General features: G+C 36.3%; 1 pseudogene across 1 annotated transcript; it reads left to right on the top strand.

The window, feature by feature from the left end:
• The first annotated feature begins 16,612 nt into the window (after nt 1-16,612).
• LOC311171009 (heterogeneous nuclear ribonucleoprotein A1-like) lies at nt 16,613-17,326 on the top strand (annotated as a pseudogene). Its single transcript has one exon. The product of its transcript is annotated as a heterogeneous nuclear ribonucleoprotein A1-like (transcript).
• Nucleotides 17,327-18,153: the final 827 nt, after the last annotated feature.

The raw sequence follows: 18,153 nt of genomic DNA, 5'->3' as shown, positions 1-18,153 counted from the left end.
ATTTACATATATATTGTTAATTGTTGCCATAACAACTAGAAAATATATATATTCTTTTGTGAATTGTTTTTTCCTCCAGTCAACATTATGTTTTCTGGTTCTTACATTGTTGATGGGGCTGCAGTTCACTCATTTTCATTGCTCTGTATGTATATATTTATTCTACTCTTAATGAAGATTTGAGAGGTTTCCAAGATATTACTAATACAAATACTACTATAGCAAACATTTGTATGCATGTTTTTCTGGTGTCCATGTGAAGAATTTCTTTAGGGTCTAGAGCAAGGAGCAGAATTGTGGGGTATAGTGCCAGTGCAGCTTTGCCAGATAATGTCAATCATTTTCCTCAGTGGTTGCACTAATTTTAGCTTCATTATTTACACTCTACTTATCACTCTTCCAATTAAAAATACTCTTAACTGGTGTTTCTGCCTCCAGGTTTTCTCCAAATTAGTCTATCTTGTTCACTATCATTTATTTGGTTTTCTTAAAATGCTGCTTTGAACATGTTTTCCTCAAATCCTAAATATTCATTTACTCTATATACTATATACAAACTACCATAGCAGCCTTAATGTCTACATCAACATATACAAACTCTTTTTACACTTTTTCAAGGGTTTTCGTTTTCATCATTTTCAATGACGCCTTTCTGCTAAATAGACTATCTATATAGTTTTTTTTCCTTAAATATATTTGTTTTTGCCTTTGAGCTTTTGCTCCTAATTTGTTCTTACCCAGAATTTATCCCTTTCCTTTCTGATTCCTAAACACTACCTATTTTTCAAAGTCCAGTGATATTCACCTTTTTATGTACCTTTCTTTTTTTTTTTTTTAAAGATTTATTTATTTATTTATACAAGCACTGGGTACAGTCAGAAGCGCGGGAGGGTGAGAGAATTCACCAGAGCCAGAGCGGGGAACAGAACAGGCAGACGGACAAGATACACTGCTGAGGGGAGCAGGGGGCGGCACAAGAGGTCTGTGTGCCATGTGGGACCCTCGCCAGCGGCCAGGGGTCTATGTACCTTTCTTGCACATTTTCATCTGCACTTCCTAAAGTTTCCTAGCATGAAGAGTATGTTATTCAGTCATTAATAAAAACCAATTTTGGGGTTCGTATTATAGCAAGTCATGATGTATGCAAGGGGGAAAGGCCAGTGTCCTGACTTGATAATTTATCATGGGTGTTTGAGAGGAAATCATTCTGTAGTTGTCACCTGATCACCACTTTAGACATGATCATCATCACTGTTCCTTCAATGGATGATTCTCTGGGTCTGTGACTTGTCATGAGAGACCTCACATGAGAAACCTCCACATTTTGACCCCAGTCTTCCTTTTCTCCTTTATCGCTCACCTGGTGGCTGAAGGACTCTTTGCTCTAGTTGATCTTCCATCTTCCAAACTCACTGTTACTGCATGTTTGCAAGTCTCAGCTTGGGTGCCTCCCTTTATGTAAGGACCTCAGCTCTCTATCCTGTGAACTCAGTGCTCCCTGTCATTCAAGAACTGTTTAGGAAGTCATTCCAGGTCATTTTAGCATTCTATGATCCTCTTCTCTCACAGAATTTTTGGTGCTGAACATATATTGCCTTATACAGTTAGTTATCTTTTGATGTACAAACCTCAAAATCAGGAACCATTACTTAAATTCATCTGAGCTCAGTGCCTTGAATAGTGGTGTTATTCAAAGACTAGCTCTTGATTGACAGATGATGGATACTGATGAAATAGCTCTGATTCTCATTTCTATTTTAGTTTTATAGATGGCAGATATATTTTACATTGAAAGAAGATTATATTTCCTATGCTGGGTTTACCCACATCAGCAAGATTCATGCTTGAATTCTTAACTGGAATATTGTTTTGTGATGGTTATTTCAGTTTTTTTTTGTTTGTTTGTTTGTTTGTTTTTGCTTTCCAGTTCACTAGTATTAAATTCAGAATGAAAATCAGGATTTGGGGCACAGACAATTCATGCATGTTGCCAGTGTTCTATGTATGCCTATAGTAGAATAACTTGGTGTCCGTGATATTTCAATATGATATAGATTTCCGAGTTTTGACCTAGTCTTTAAGCTCTTTGAACATTTTCTATAGTTTTCTTTGTGTTAGCCTAAGAAAGACCTATTTCTAATGCAAGATAGTTTGACCAGGGATTACTGGGAAATTGTATCTTCATTTTCAAATCTTAGTATTTTTTGATGCATAAATTTTCCTTTAAGCCCAGCCTCATTTAAATGCTAATGTCTGTTTTTATGCGGCCAGTTTCTTGTTCTCCTCTGTATATCCTCAGAGCTGATCTGAGTGTGAGGATTCCATTCACTTCAAAGGAAATTTCATGCTTGGATCCTCTCCACAGGGGTGCACAGACTAAGACAAGAAATGATCCCTATAGCTTCTTTCCTGTGCATTTGTGAAGAAAAAAAAAATAAAAAGAACGATTTCTGATTTTTTTTTTAATTTCTGATCTTCTGTTAAATAAAATGCATTTAATATTTTAAGTAATTGAATCAGTACTGTATGCTGGAGCACTTATACACTATTGCTATTTTACAGTGTAAAGAGCCTTTCAAACACTGGGACATTATGTCAGTATGGTAGCATATTCTAGTATACCTATTACTTTCAAACAAACAGTATGGTGTGTTATGACTCTCAAGTGTATGTGTTGGGAATGGTGTCATGCTGTGGGAGATAATGGGCTACATGATAGATAGATATACTTTACTTGCAATAATATTTTAAAGGGAGGACAAACTAGATTACTTTAATGTGGTTATATTTAGTAGTTAGCTATTAAATGCCCAATGGATGTGTTTTCAGTAGTTTGAAAATTGCATCTAATTCTTTCTTCATCTGCTATCTTGGAACTTAGCCTTCTTGTTTTCAGTTTTTATTGGGAATCTTAGAAAATTCATGATTTAAAGCTTATCAATTTGGACACAGGAAATGATTACCTAAATTGCTAATACTTTTTATTCTCAAAAAGGGGTATCTTCCCTTACTTCATTATTCATAATTAAGAACTTTTTTCTTTCTATATTAAATGACTTAAGAAGATTGCTTAGGTATAGTCACACTTAATTTGCATGTGAAAAAATAGTAATAAACATAACTATCAGTTGATTTTAACTTAAAATTTGTAAGTTATTGGACATTGGACACTCACAACATTTCTTTGAAGTGGAATTAATTTTATGATCTCCCTTTTATATATGAAGAAACTTAAGGTTAGATAAATCAAAGACTCACCCAGGGATTTACAGACCTAGAAAGGAATAGAACTGACATTTCAGTCCTGATTTTGTTCCTTCTGACCCCAAACTCATTTCCCAATACAATACCAGCTGCAAATGGTAGATGGGTTATTTGAAGACTGTTGGCTAGAGAATAAAATCTGATGCACCAAGTACTGTCTACTGGCATTTAATGTATAACTAACACATAGAGACTCATAATATATTAGGTGTTTACATAGTAATGTCATAGGGAAGCTGTCATAGGCATTTTTTCTTTCTCCCAATATATTTAGGTTAAACAGCTTCTTATATAGGAAGCATAAAGCCTCTATTTTTATAATGAATTTATCATCTTATTCATCTTCATAATGAAAGGGTTACTACCATCTACCTTTAGACTTGCATGGGAGTTTGATATAATCTTATGAATATCTCTGTTTTATAACTATGTTATGTCTACTCCTTTCATTGCATCTGACTTTCTGTAATAAAATTCACACTGGTCTTATTTTTCTTTCTTCAGGGGTTAGGAGCTGAGAGTGAATTCATTATTTGCCTTTGCATATTTCTGTAGTGATAGTGAATTTTCAAGTGTTCACAAGGCTAATTAATTTTCTCCATTCATTCTTACCCAACAAATATTTATTCAACATCTACTGTGTACTAGTTAGTGTTCTAATAGCCAGGAAAAAAAAAAAAAACTAGTTGAGCTAAAGTAGCAAAAATTTGTTCTAATAGAGCAGGGGCTGTCAAAGCATGGTACTTAGAAACCCGAGATCTTTCATATCCTTTCAGGGGGTCTATGAAGTCAAAACTGCTTTAATGAATCAATGTTTTTGTGTCTTTTGGGTAGATCCCTAGGAGTGGAATTGCTGAGTCATATGGTAGCTCCATTTTTAGTAGACTGAGGTACCTCCAGACATTTTTCCATAGTGGTTGGATCAGTTTGCACTCCCGCCAGCAATGTAGGTGAATTCCTTTTCACCACATTCTCCAACATTTGTTGTTGTTAGTTTGTTTAATATGTGCCATTCTTACTGGTGTAAGGTGGTATCTCAATGTGGTTTTGATTTGCATTTCCCTGGTTATAAGGGATATTGAACATTTTATCATATGCCTGTTGGCCATTTGCATTTCCTTTTTGGAGAAATGTCTTTTATGTTCTTCTGCCCATTTCTTGACTGGATTGTTTACTTTGTTTTTTGTTAAGTCATGTGAGTTCTTTATATATCTTTGTCATTAGTCCCTTATCAGTTGTATGGAGTGCAAAATTTTTTTTTTCCAATCAGTGGGTTGTCTCTCTGTTTTGGTTAATGTCTCTTTTGCTATACAGAAGCTTTTCATTTTGATGCAGTTCCAAGAGTTTATCTTTTCCTTGACTTTCTTTGTTTTGGGTGATGAGTCTTTAAAGATGTTACTGAGATGTATGCTTTGTAGTGTTTTACCTATATTTTCTTCTATATATTTTATGGTTTCAGGTCTTATGTCCAGGTCTTTTATCCATTTTGAATTGATTTTTGTTTTGTGCATGGTGAGAGGTAGTGGTCTAGTTTCATTTTTTTTTTTTACATGTGGTGGTCCAGTTTTCCCAGCACCATTTATTGAACAAACTGTCCATGTTCCATTGCATATTCTTTGCTTCTTTGTCAAAGATTAGTTGTCCATATAAGTGTGGCTTTATTTCTGGGCTCTCTATTCGGTTCCATTGGTCTATGTGTCTGATTTTGTTCCAAAATCAAACTGTTTTAATTATTATGGCTTTATAGTATAGCTTGAAATTTGGAAGTCTGATACCTCCTTTCTCTTTTGTTTTCATCAGTAGGGCTTTGGCTATTTGTGGTTCCATATGAATTTCTTCAGTATTTGTTCTATTTCTTTGAATATTGTTATTGTAGCACTATTTACAATAGGTAAAACCTGGAAACAACCCAAGTGCCCAAAAATAGATGACTGGATCAAGAAGATGTGGTATATAGAATTTTGGGCAGAAATATATTTTGGTATATATATTTTGGGTATATATAAACAATGGAATATTATTCAACAATCAAAAAACATAAACTCATGCCATTCAAAGCAACGTGGATGGAGCTAGAAGGAATTATGCTCCATGAAATAAGCCACAAGGAAAAAGAAAAATATTGGTTGGTTTCACTTATAGCAAGAATATAGGGGACCCAAATAAGATATCAGTATAAAAAAATAATAACAGTATAAAACACAACAAAGCAAAAACGGACAATTATAAATCAGAGGAGGAGAGAGAGGGATCAGAGGGAGGGAGGGAGGAGCACAGAGGACTGAGGTGATGGTACATGGGTGCACTGCTGAAGGAAACTCTATGGGGACTACACCTGAGGAGGTGGGGGGAAGCAAATATTGTTTAAAAATGAACAATGATGTGGGCCTTCTCTAGTGGCGCAGGCGGTTGAGCACAGCGCCGTGAAGCTGCCCACAGCCTTGGCAGCACCAGTTCCATCCAGGCCAGCCGGCGAGAGTCCCACATGGTGCGACAGACCTCTCCTGTTGCACCTGATGCTCCCCTCAGCAGTGTATTTCGTCAGTCTGCCTGTTCTGTTCTCTGCTCTGTCTCTGGTGAATCCTCTCACCCTCCCTTGAATCTGTCTTGTACCCCAGTTCTTGTATAAATAAATACATAAATCTTAAAAAAAAATGATGTAAAAAAATAAAAACAAATTAAAAAATAAAAAAAAAACTGCTTTAATGATAATACCAAGATATTACTTACCCTCTTACCCTCACTATGCATTACCATTTGCAAGAATGGTGTAAAGGAGATGATGAGTAAAATTATTGGTGTTTTAACATGAATCAAGTCAGAGGCAACAAATTGTGTTAGTTGTCTTTTCTTTTTTTTTTTTTCTTTTCTTTTTTTTTTTAATAGAGGCATGTCTTCCTTCCTTCCTTCCTTCCTGCCTGCCTGCCTGCCTGCCTGCCTGCCTGCCTACCTGCCTGCCTGCCTGCACTGGGTACAGTCAGAAGCGCGGGAGGGTGAGAGAATTCACCAGAGCCAGAGCAGGGAGCAGAACAGGCAGAAGGACCGAAGTACACTGCTGAGGGGAGCAGCGGGCGGCAGGAGAGGTCTGCGCGCCCTGTGGGACCCTCCTCCGGTGGCCGGGAAGCAGCCGGGGATCGAACCGGCACCACAGAGGCCGCGGGCAGCTTCGCAACCCAGCGCTCAACAGCTGCGCCACCGGGGAGGCCCTTAGTTGTCTTTTCATAGCCATACACTTGCATTTAAAAACTTTGATGCTGTTTTCACTTAAGAATGTCATATATGTAGCAATAAAAATAACTTTACTACAATATACACTTGAACACCCAATTTTTTCATTTTTTTTGTGACAAAATACAAAGTACTCATGAATCATTTCTGCATACTGTAGTTCTATTGTCCTGAGGGGGAAAAAAAAAAACAAAAACATTTGTGCAATGTTTGAGTTGTGAGCTGAAACAGGTATTTTTCCATGAACATTTTTACTTGAAAAACAAAACTGGCAGAGAAAAGATAGTTATTTAGACTTAGGTATTTGACAGATATTTTCTGGAAAGTAAACAGCATGCTCCTGTGATTTCAAAGGAAAATAACAGTAATTCTGTTATGCCAATGATAAATACTAAAATTTGAAGCAACATTATAATTTTATAAAACATGTACTTGCCAATGCTTAAAGACTTTTTTAAAGGTCAGTGGTGCTATTAAAAAATGCAATTTTTTGACATTGTAGAATGAAATATGCCAAATGTTTGGGAGATCTGCATAACAAAGTGAACCAATATTTTTCAAATGACCACCTGTGATTAACTGTATTAATAAAATGCTTCAAAACTGAAAATAATCAATGTTTCAATTTAATAGTTGTCCAAGTACTGATGCAATAGAATTCCCACCTAGTTTTTAGTTTATACTTAGAAAAAATTTAAGCAATTGTTGGACTGCCCATAAAATTATTCCTATTTCCAAAAGTTTCTGTTCTTTATTTACATTAAGGAATCACTACACTGAACTCTCAGTGGTTGTTCTTTCAGGTCCTTTATTCCAGATGTTCTCAAAATGAAACTAGAGATGGCTTAGAGATGCTGTTACCTTATAGGGCTGTGCCACATAAAGTATTAAAGGTCCTAAAACCAGTGATGTTAAACTATAATGAGATATTTATTTACCTTTATCAATCTCACTCACAATTATACATCAGAATTTCCTAGAATCTATATGACATATGACTGCACAAGAGATTAACCGTAGAAGCAGATGAATGAAGGCAGAATTTGCATTAAATTTTGACTTTAAAGTCAGGCATTAAAGAGATTTGGCAAAATGTAAAATTATGGCTCTTTTCACTAAATTTCTTTCTTGGTAGGAATTACATGGTATTCTTCAAGATACATTATTAGTGTTATAATGTGTTTATGCTTAACACTTTTAAAAATAAATTGATAAATATATTTAAAACTTGTTTTATTTTTGATACAATATTTATCAGTAGATACATCATAAACAAAGGTTTTTAGGGTCCTCAATTTCAAGAGTGTGACTGGATACAGAGACCAAAATTTTAGAACTGCTGTTCTAACCTATCTTTTCTTATTTTATATTCTAACTAAAACTACACTTATATTTGTAAGACATGAAATACTGTCATGTCTCACACTATATTGAACAGCTGGGGATTTATAGGTAACTGAGAGAAATCTAAGAAGAAAAGAAGGTTGTCAAGGTAATACACTCAAGAGAGAGCTAGAGGAGACTCTTGTTTAAGAGGATATAGATGAGCAAACAAACATACATAATGGAATAGGTAGGTATATGGTTGAAACCTATGAAATTTCTGGAAGAATAAGCTCTGAATTTTTGCATGAATGGAACAAAATAATACCAAAAGCAGCAGGGGAGAAGGAAACAAGAGTATGTAGTGAGGGATATTTCCCCTTCATTTGTAAACCATGCTTTCCATACCATGACAAGAGCTGCTGAATGATGTCTGGTGTAGGGACTCTGGGCAGATTGCCTGGGGTCTCACAACCCTTTAAGCAGGATGGCAAATTTTAAAGATATGCACAAGTGCACACACACACATATACACACACAATGAAGGGTGCTCAGATCTCTGTCAGATACATACAAATCATTTCCCATAAATTACAAGAAAAAAAAATTACACTTTCTAGATAATCTTTATTTCAATATTTCATGAAAAGTGCAATGCCTGGTTCTTTTTTTTTCCCTTTGCATTTGTGTTACTACAGTGAGATAAACCATATATTAGGTATAAGTAAAAAAAAAAAATTGGGGGGGCTTCCCTGGTGGCACAAGGGGCTAAGTCGCAGCACTATGAAGCTATCTATAGATAGTACAGCAGGAGTTCGATCCCCCGCGCAGCAGACCTATCCTGTCTCACCTGCTGTTCCCTTCAGCAGTGTTTTTCAGTAGATCCTTCTGTTCTGCTCCCCACTCTGTCTCTGGTGAATCCTCTCACCCACCACTCCCATACCTCTGGCCTACACCATGGCACTTGTATGCATAAATAAATAAATCTTTAAAAAAAAACCCAACTCACAGTCTTTGTTTAAACTACTTGGGGTGTATAGGTCGAAACAATAAACTCAAGAAACACATTTTTAATGGAAATTGTCTCATGTGGGGATGATGAGACATATGATACATGCATTTTAAAATCTAATATTAGCTTAAAATATTTTTTTATTTCATGAAAGCAGTTAGCAATACCATCACTCCATGCCTTAATTTTTGGTCCTTCAGCTCTGCTTAGTTCTCAGAAAATTATAGACACTGTTCATTTTTTTGAGAGTTGGAATGTTGTGTGTGTGTATAATTAATAAACTACATATAACTCAAATACCTCTAAAAGAAATTCTGATATAGAGAGTTCTCAAGATGACAATAGAAGAGGTTCCTTGCTTTACTATTGAGAGGAACAGATAACAGTTAACCAGAGTGGCAGTATGCCCAGAGAGTCGCATGACATGGGGCAAAACTGGAATACCCTTTGAATAGCGGAGGCCAACACAGGTGAATAGTGGAGACAAGGAAGAGAAACATGCTTCACTGAGCAAGAGGTGGGTGGAGAGATATACCTGGAGATTATAGCCCCCAGTCAGCTCAGCCAGGGTGTCTAGGAGTGGAGAGTGAAAACTGTGTGAAGACAAAATCCTTGATTAAGGAGAAATATGTGCAGAGCTAGGTCCCAGGTAAAGAGAGGAAACAGTACTCTAGACATCACTTACCTTCTCCATACCTCAGAATTGGAGATAACCTCATGAAATGCACTGACTTTGCACAGATTGCAGAGTCTCAGACCAGGAACTTAGGAGAGGAGGAATATCCACAGTGCCACAAGTATAGGTCAGTCCTCCCCTCCTCACCAGCTGCTGGACTGCTCCAGAACCCTCCCCCAGCCCACTGCCTCAGGAACTGCCAAATAGATCTCAGCACATATGAAAGGCAACAAACAACAAGAATTAAAATCTGAACTTAAATTGCAATATCACTTGTGGGAAAAGTAAAAACAGTTTAACACTCTAATTTAATATTCCAGATTTTTTTTTTTTTTATGGAAGTCAAGAGGCTGAGAGAGGCAGATTTCTCCCTACATTGAGCACAAGACTCTCACTATGCTGGGAATAGACTTATCTCTGGAATTTGGTTTGTTTTTTAATAAAGTTGTGTTTTGTTTTGCTTTGTTTTGTATTTTTTTAATTTTTTTTAAATAATAAATTTTATTTTTATATTCCCCATACAATTGCAACCCCCCCATTCTGACCCCAATCCCTCCCCTCCCGCCCCTCCACCCTCCAAAAAGTGTCTCTGTTTCATAGTTTTTTGTTGATTTTGATTTTCACTTTCTTATAGTTATTCATTTTCCTGGTCCCTTATTTAAGTTTTCTAGATTCCTGCTATGAGTGAGACCATCCGGTATTTTTCTTTTTCTTTTTGGCTTATTTTGCTGAGCATGATCACAAAAATCTGCAAAGAGCTGATGAGACTCAACAACAACAAAGAAAATAATCCAGTACAAAAATGGGCAGAAGAGCTAAAACGAAACTTCTCTGAAGAGGAAATGCAAATGGCCAACAGGCATATGAAAAAATGTTCAACATCACTTGTAATCAGGGAAATGCAAATCAAAACTACCATGAGATACCATCTTACACCAGTGAGAATGGCACATATTAAAAAAACTAGCAACAACAAATGTTGGCGAGGGTGTGGAGAAAAAGGAACTCTTCTGCACTGTTGGTGGGAGTGCAAAATATTCCAGATATTTTTTAAAAGAGGGAAATTTGAAGTAACAAAATGGGTAGATAAAAAAGAATATAACACATGGCAAGTGGTAAGACCTCAAGGGAATTTGCCATCACAAGGCAAATTGTTCTCTGTAGAGAACAACTCTACAGAATCCAACCCCAAAGACTTGGATGATTTTCTGCTTCTATCAGTTAGAAAGTTCAAAATTGTTATAATATAGAAAATTAAAAGATAAAAGAAAACACAAGAAAGCAAGTCAAGGTGATACAAAAGAAATCAGAAAGTTTAATCAAACAGATACCACAAAATTCAAAGAAGCAAATTAATGACATAGGAAATAAAATTAATGAAGAGAAAATAAAAATTTAAGTATGAGACTATCAGAGATAAAGACATAAGGAGTTCAATAGATGAGAATTTTCTAGTGAAATCTATAGCAAAATAGATAAAATAGAGTATTAAATCAGTGACCTTGAAGTTAATGATACAAAGGCACCAGGTGGAAAAAGAGAGAGAAATAAGATGAAATAAAAATGGAGTAACACAACTTCATAGGAAAGGCAACATAGGATAGTGAGTGTCCAGAAGGGGAAGAGGGAAAGAGGAAGAGAAGGAAAGAAAACAGAAAACTTATTCAAAGAAATAATGGAGGAAACTTCCTACACCTATGGAAAGAATGTAAATACAGAAGACAATGGAGTTAAAAAAACATCTAGTGTCCTCAAAAGATCTACCTGAGACCTAAACCAATACAGACAGTAATGAAACTACCAAGAGTTCTATAAAAAGTAAGAATATTGAGGGGGCTCCCTGGTGACACAAGGATTTAAGTCTCAGTGCTATCAAATTATCTAAGGCATGAGTTTGATCTCCAGCCAGGGAGCTAATCCACATGACACAGCAGACCTCTCCTGTCTCACCCACTTCTCCCCTCAGCAGTGTATTTCAGTAGATCCACCTGTTCTGCTCCCCACTCCGTCTCTGGTGAGTCCTCTCACACCCCACACCTCTGTCTACAACCCAGTTCTTACATGTATAAATAAAAAAAGTCTTTAAAAAAAAGAATATTGAAGTGGATATGGTTAAAACAAACAAACAAACAAAAATACCACAAGCTAGTAAATTATAAAGGTACCCGCAACAGATTAACATTAGATTTTTCAACAAAAACTTCAAGCAAGGAAACAATGGAATGACATATTTAAAATACTCAAAGAAAAAAAATCGCCTACCACGAATACTATAACGTTCATGACTCCTTCAGGTATGAGGTGGAAATAAAGGCCTTCCCAGGCAAACAAGTGTTGAAGGAGTTTGCTAATATTAGACCTTCCCACGGAAATGTTGAAAATAGCTCTCCATTTAAATGAAAAAGAAGTTACAAAAATTTGAAAAAGAAAATAGATAGAACCAGAAGATGAAAGACAAATAGCAGTAGCAAGGCCCCACATGTTAATGATCACCCTACATGTAAATGGACTGAAAACGCAAGTCAAAAAAGACTTGTTGGATTGAAAAATAACTCCAACTTTCTGTTGTCTCCACGAGATCTATCTCAGCTCCCAAAGTAAATATAAGTGTAATGCAAAATGTTAAAAAACAATCCCACAAACAAATAGTGCCCTAAAAAAAGCCTTATTTATACAGCTAAAAGAAACTTCTATCCAAAAATATAACAGGAAACAGCAATGGACATTATGTAATGATTAACAGGTCAATTCATCAGGAGGACATAACGCATCTCTCTCTCTCTCTCTCTCTCTCTCTCTCTCTCTATCTATCTATCTGTTTATCTCTCCATCCATCCATGACATTGACAGCAACATAATAATAGTAGGGGACATCAACACCCCACTTACATCAATGGACAAATCTACCAGAGAGAAAATCAATAACTGCTTTAAACAAGGAATTAGAACAGATGGGCTTCATAGACACATTCATAGCACTGCAATCCCAAACAGCTGAGTATTCATTCTTTTCAAGTGCACATGGGATATTCCTGAGGAATCACCACATGTTGGAACATAAAAATATGTCAGTTAGTTCATGAAGTTTGAAATAATATCAAGTACCTTCTCTGATAACAGTGGTATCAAAGTAGATAGAAACCAACTACAAAAACAAAGTGTGAAGAGTTCATTTATGTGGAGACAAAGCAGTATTCTACTGAATTGATTTTTGGGTTAAAGAGGAAATGAAATGTACGTGGAAAAAAAGCATATCATCCCTTATCATCAGAAAAATGAAAATGAAAATCACAATGAGATACCCTGTGAGGATGACCCATATAAAAAATACCAGAAATAACTAATGTTTGGAGTTTATGGAGGGAAAGAAACACTTTTATATTATTGGATGGAATATAGACTAGTAGTGCCTATGGAAAACAGTATCAAGTTTTCTCAAAATTTTAAAAATAGTGGTATCATATGAGTCATCAATCTTACTCTTAGTTATTTACCTGAAAAATAAAAACACTTATTGAAAGGAATATCTGAACTCCTATAATCATTGTGTTCACTGCAGCACTATTTACAATAACCAAGTTATGGAAACAACCTAAGGGCCTGATGATGGGGGATTGGATTAAGAGGTGGTAGACATACACAATGGAGTACTGAGGGGATAATGTTAAGCAAAATAAGTCAGAAAGTGAAAGACAAATTTGGGATGATTTCACTTAAATGTGGAACATAAACACACAAAACAAATGACCAGACAAAACTAAACCAAGTAAACCCTAGAAATCTGCAGAATTGAAGCTATCGGAGAGACAAGGGGAGCAAAAGTGTAAAGAGGCCCAATGGATTCTGGCAGAGGATTATGGTGCCTTGGTGGGGGCTAACATGCACCTGAAGACTTGTGAAACTGGACTGAGTCACATACAGTATTGTAAAACAATATTGCCCTAATACAAAATAAAGTAAAAAGCTTATAAAATTCTTATCCCTTAGGTATGTTACCAGTAAACTTGATCACCTTTATTATGTTTTATAAATTTCACACATACATTTGTTTTAAACATGTAAATACTACCCTTATAACTAAAGAAAGCTATGACAGCATATCTGAAGTCAGGGCACTTGCAAAACCTGTCATTTTTCTCTGTCCTTAATTCAGAATATTTTCTAGTTTGGTATTTTTGAAAGAATGTTCCAATGTGTCTATTTTCTTCTCTTACTCATCAGAGCTACACAAACACAGAAATCTCAACAGAAGATCCTGCTGGCAATAAGAAAGCAAATAAATCTTCCAAGTTCTTTTTTAAGGATGAAAATTATCCCCCAAATGCTGCAGTGTTTAGATCTCTTCATGATATTTTCTCTGGAAATTGCTCACCCTTGTCTTCTGTCCTCCCTTCAACCCACTCCCAAACCTAATAACGCCTCCTAAGTTTCATTGATTCTAGTAGAAAGAGAATCCTGTTGAGAGTCAGACTCTTCATGAGGGCACAGTTGCCTTTAATTGATGTGCTGAGCAACTAATATTAAGGAGGAACAAATTGATTTTTAAAAGTCAATAAAACACAAATCATATGAATTCAAAAAGGATTTCTACATTCTATTTCATTTTTTCATATGCACAAATAAGGCACTACAGCCAAAGTTGAGTAGTGGTAGAGTGAGCTAAGGATTCAATACTCTTCAGTTCTTGTATCTACCATAAACAATCAAACCAATTATTTTCTGTACAGCAGTTAATATGGTAGTTTTCACAATTCAAGTTGTGCTTTAAAATGCACTTAAAGGAAAATGAAGGTAATTACATGGAAACAATTTGGAAAATGAGGAGATATTTGGAAAACATTTGATATTGTATTATAATTGTCCATCCAATAGAATGCTATATTAGTCAATATGGTGAGGCATTCATCAAAAGTGTCACATAGAAATGATTCAATTCAAAAGACATATCTCTAAGAGTCTGAAAAGTGAAATGCTATGGAGAGCACTACTGCTCACTGATAAGCTTTAATGTTATGGCCACATGTTATGGTAATAATATACCGCTCAATCAAAGACTTGTTAATATAATTTAATTGTGCATGACTGTGTGTGTGTATAATAAAAATGTAAGTGGCTCATATGGCCTCTATATTATTAATCATTAATCATTTTTGTTTTAACTAAAGGTCAATAAAATCTTATGCTGTTGATATTCCAAATCAACCAAACCTGTCTTTTTTTTCAAGATTTATTTTGATATATTTATGCATATAAGAAATGGGGTGTAGGTCAGAGGTGTGGGGGGTGAGAGGATTCACCAGAGACAGAATGGGGAGCAGAACAGGCAGATCCACTGAAATATACTGCTGAAGGAGCAGCGGGCGAGACAGGAGAAGTCTGCTGCACCATGTGGGTTAGCTCCCTGGCCAGGGATCGAACTCATGCTGTGTGGATGCCCATACCTTGATAATGCTGAGACTTTAACCCCTGTGCCAGCAGGAAGGCCTCCAAACATATCCTTTTTCTTATAAATTATATTAGTTTACATCTCAGATATACTTTGTTTTTAAAATCCAAGTCTTTCATCCTTTTGGAATATATTCAATAGGTAAAACCTATCTTGTTCTAAATAGAAGAACCAATTCAATTCCAACACTAACCAACATTTATGGGGTGCTTATAAGAGAAATGGGCTGCTATAGGATCGTGTTAGGGACAAGAGCACTGACATTAGATGCTTACACATAAAACTTGACCCCGTTCTTACAATTTGTGTTAAGTTAGAGAAGTTATTGTTCCTTTATTTGCTCATTTGTTTAATGGAGCTAATAAGAGAACCTACTTCTTAAGCTTGTGGTAAAAAGAAAATGAGATAAAGCATTAAAAGTGCTTAGCAGATATGTGTCCAGTAGGCCATTGAATGAATGTTTGTGTCCCTCCCAAAATTCATGTGTTGAAAACTAGTACCCAATGTGTTGGTATTTGTAAGTGAGGCCTTAAAGGTGACTAGCGCATAATGGCACTAATGGAATCATTGTCTTTATAAAAGTGACTTCAGAGAGTTCCCTTGCTCCTTCCCCTGTGTGAGCACAAAGTGCGAAGTTAGTCAGTCGTCTAATAATCAGGTAGTAGTCCTTGACATTCCCTTGGTCTTGGACTTCCCAGTCTCTAGATCTGCGAGAAATAAATATTCTATTGTTTATAAGCCACACAGTCGGTGGTATTTTTTAAGATTTATTTTTATTTATTTACGCATTCAAGAACTGGGATTTAGGCCAGAGGTGGGGGGTGGGGCGAAAGGATTCTACAGAGACAGAGTGGGGAGCAGAACAGGCAGATCCACTAAAATACACTGCTGAGGGGAGCAGTGGGCAAGACAGGAGAGGTCTGCGGTGCCATGTGGGTTAGCTCCCTGGCCAGGGATCAAACTCATGCCGCATTGGCTAACAACAGATTGATAGCCGACTTTAACTCCTGCGTCACTAGTGAGGCCCAGTCGTGGTATTTTTGTTAAAGTAGCTTAAAGGGACGAAGCCAAGCTTGCCCAAATAAGTTTTATATAATTGTTGACGTTATTATGATTATGATTATTATTATTATGAGAGAACTTTTACTATTCCAGAATTCAATCTAGTGAGATGGGAAGCTAAATACACAGCTAATCAATATATCATATAAACCAAGAGTCACTTACATTGTAAAAACAAATAAATTTAAAAAGGGAGCCCCTGGGAAGGTAAAGTTGAAAATAATGTAAGGAATGGGTAGATGATTGACAGATGAAAGGCAACGAAAATATATTCCAGGAAGCAAAGGAGACTATATGATCAAGATGAAGAAGGTAGAACTTGGGTATTAAATTTCACATGGTCTTCCTGCCCGTGGATGCCTAGAGTAAACATCATAAAAGTCGCCCCTTCTCCTGCCATTAAGTCTAAGTCGGGGTCTTCCGAGAAGCTGGAACAGCTACAAAAGCTCTTCGTTGGAGGTGTAAGCTTGGAAACAACTGATGAGTATCTGAGAAAACATTCTGAGCAATGGGTTTGCTCACAGACTGTGTGGTAATGAGAGATCCAAGCACCAAGTGATCCAGAGTCTTTGGAGTTGCCACTATCGTGTTGGTGGGAGAGATGAATGCAAGACCACACGATTTGGATGCAAGAATTGCAGAACCAGAGGGCTGTGTTGAGAGAAGATTCTCAAAGAACCAGTGTCCAGTTAACTGTGAAAAAGATTTTTGTTGTTGGCATTAGGAAGACATTAAGAACATCACCTAAGAAATTATTTTCAGTATTATTGAAACAATTGCAATCATGACTGATGAAGGCATTGGCAAGAAGAGGGACTTTACTTTTCCAACCTTTGCTAACTATGATTCTATAGACAAGATTGTCATTCAGAAAACCACACTGTGAATGGCCACAACTGTGAAGTAAGGAAAGCCCTGTTTATGCAAGAGATAGCCAGTGTTTCATTCAACCAAAGAGGATGAATTCATTCTGGAAACTTTGGTGGTGGTTTTGGAGGTGGTCCCACAGGAATGACAACTTGGGTGTTGGTGGTTTCTTCAGTGGTCAAGGTGGTTTTAGTGGCAGCCACATTGGTGGTGGATATGGTGGCAATGGGGATGACTATGATGGATTTGATAATGATGGAATGATTTTGGCAATTTCAACAATCAGTCTTCAAATTTTGGACTCATGGAAGGAGGAAAATTTGGAGGGAGAAGCTCTGGCCCTTATGGTGGCAGAGGCCAGTACTTTGCCAATCTACAAAATCAAGGTGGCTGTGGTGGTTCTAGCAGCAGTAACAGTAGTAGCTGTGGCTGTGGTAGAAGGTTTTAATTAACTGCCAAAAAACAAAGCTCAGAAGGAGATGAGAGACAGCGCAGTGACAGGGAAGCTATAGGTTACCACAGATTTGTGACCTCAGCCTAGAAGAAGGATGACAAAGAAGACATATTTTAGATAATTCATGTGTATCAGCAAAATACTCGAGGACTGTATTTGTGACTAATTGTATAACAGATTATTTTAGTTTCTGTCCTGTGGAAAGTGAAAAGCATTCCAACAAAGTGTTTTAATGAAGATTTTTTTGCACTCATGCTGTTGATAGCTAAATGTATTAGTCTGATCATGACATTGAATAAGTGTGTCTTTTTTTAAAAAAATGTGCTGTGTGAAGTTTGTTTACTCTGAAGCCATCTTGGTAAACTATCCCAACAGAGTGATGTTAGAATTTCTTCAGGGTGATGTCAAGTGCCATTTGAAATTTATTTATAACCTGCCTGGGTGGTGAAGCCATTGTTTTCAGGAGTGTTGGTGTGGTTGAAATGACAGTGACTGTGTTGTATCTTGGAGTTGACCATTAAGAGGGTCACCCAAACAGAGTCATGAAGTATTTGTTTATTATTCAGGTGATTATTGCTATATATGATATAATTGATATGATTATTAGTTCATGCTCTAAAATATATCTAAATTGAATTATAGTACCAGAAAAAATCACAGATGAGAATAAGTTAGCATATCATCCATTTATTAGCAAATCAATAAATGATTTAATGATTTGTGAATGCAGCCAAGTTGAATAATAAGTTCACATGACTATAACACATAGTTTGTCATGGTAGAATAGATAATCCCAGTGTCAGCCCTGGGTAGGAAAGAAA

The sequence above is a fragment of the Talpa europaea genome (genome assembly GCF_964194135.1).
Source record: "Talpa europaea genome assembly, chromosome: 5".
NCBI classification, from domain to species: domain Eukaryota; kingdom Metazoa; phylum Chordata; class Mammalia; order Eulipotyphla; family Talpidae; genus Talpa; species Talpa europaea.
The sequence above is the reverse complement of the archived record's forward strand: the minus strand, read 5'-3'. Positions and strand labels throughout refer to the sequence as shown.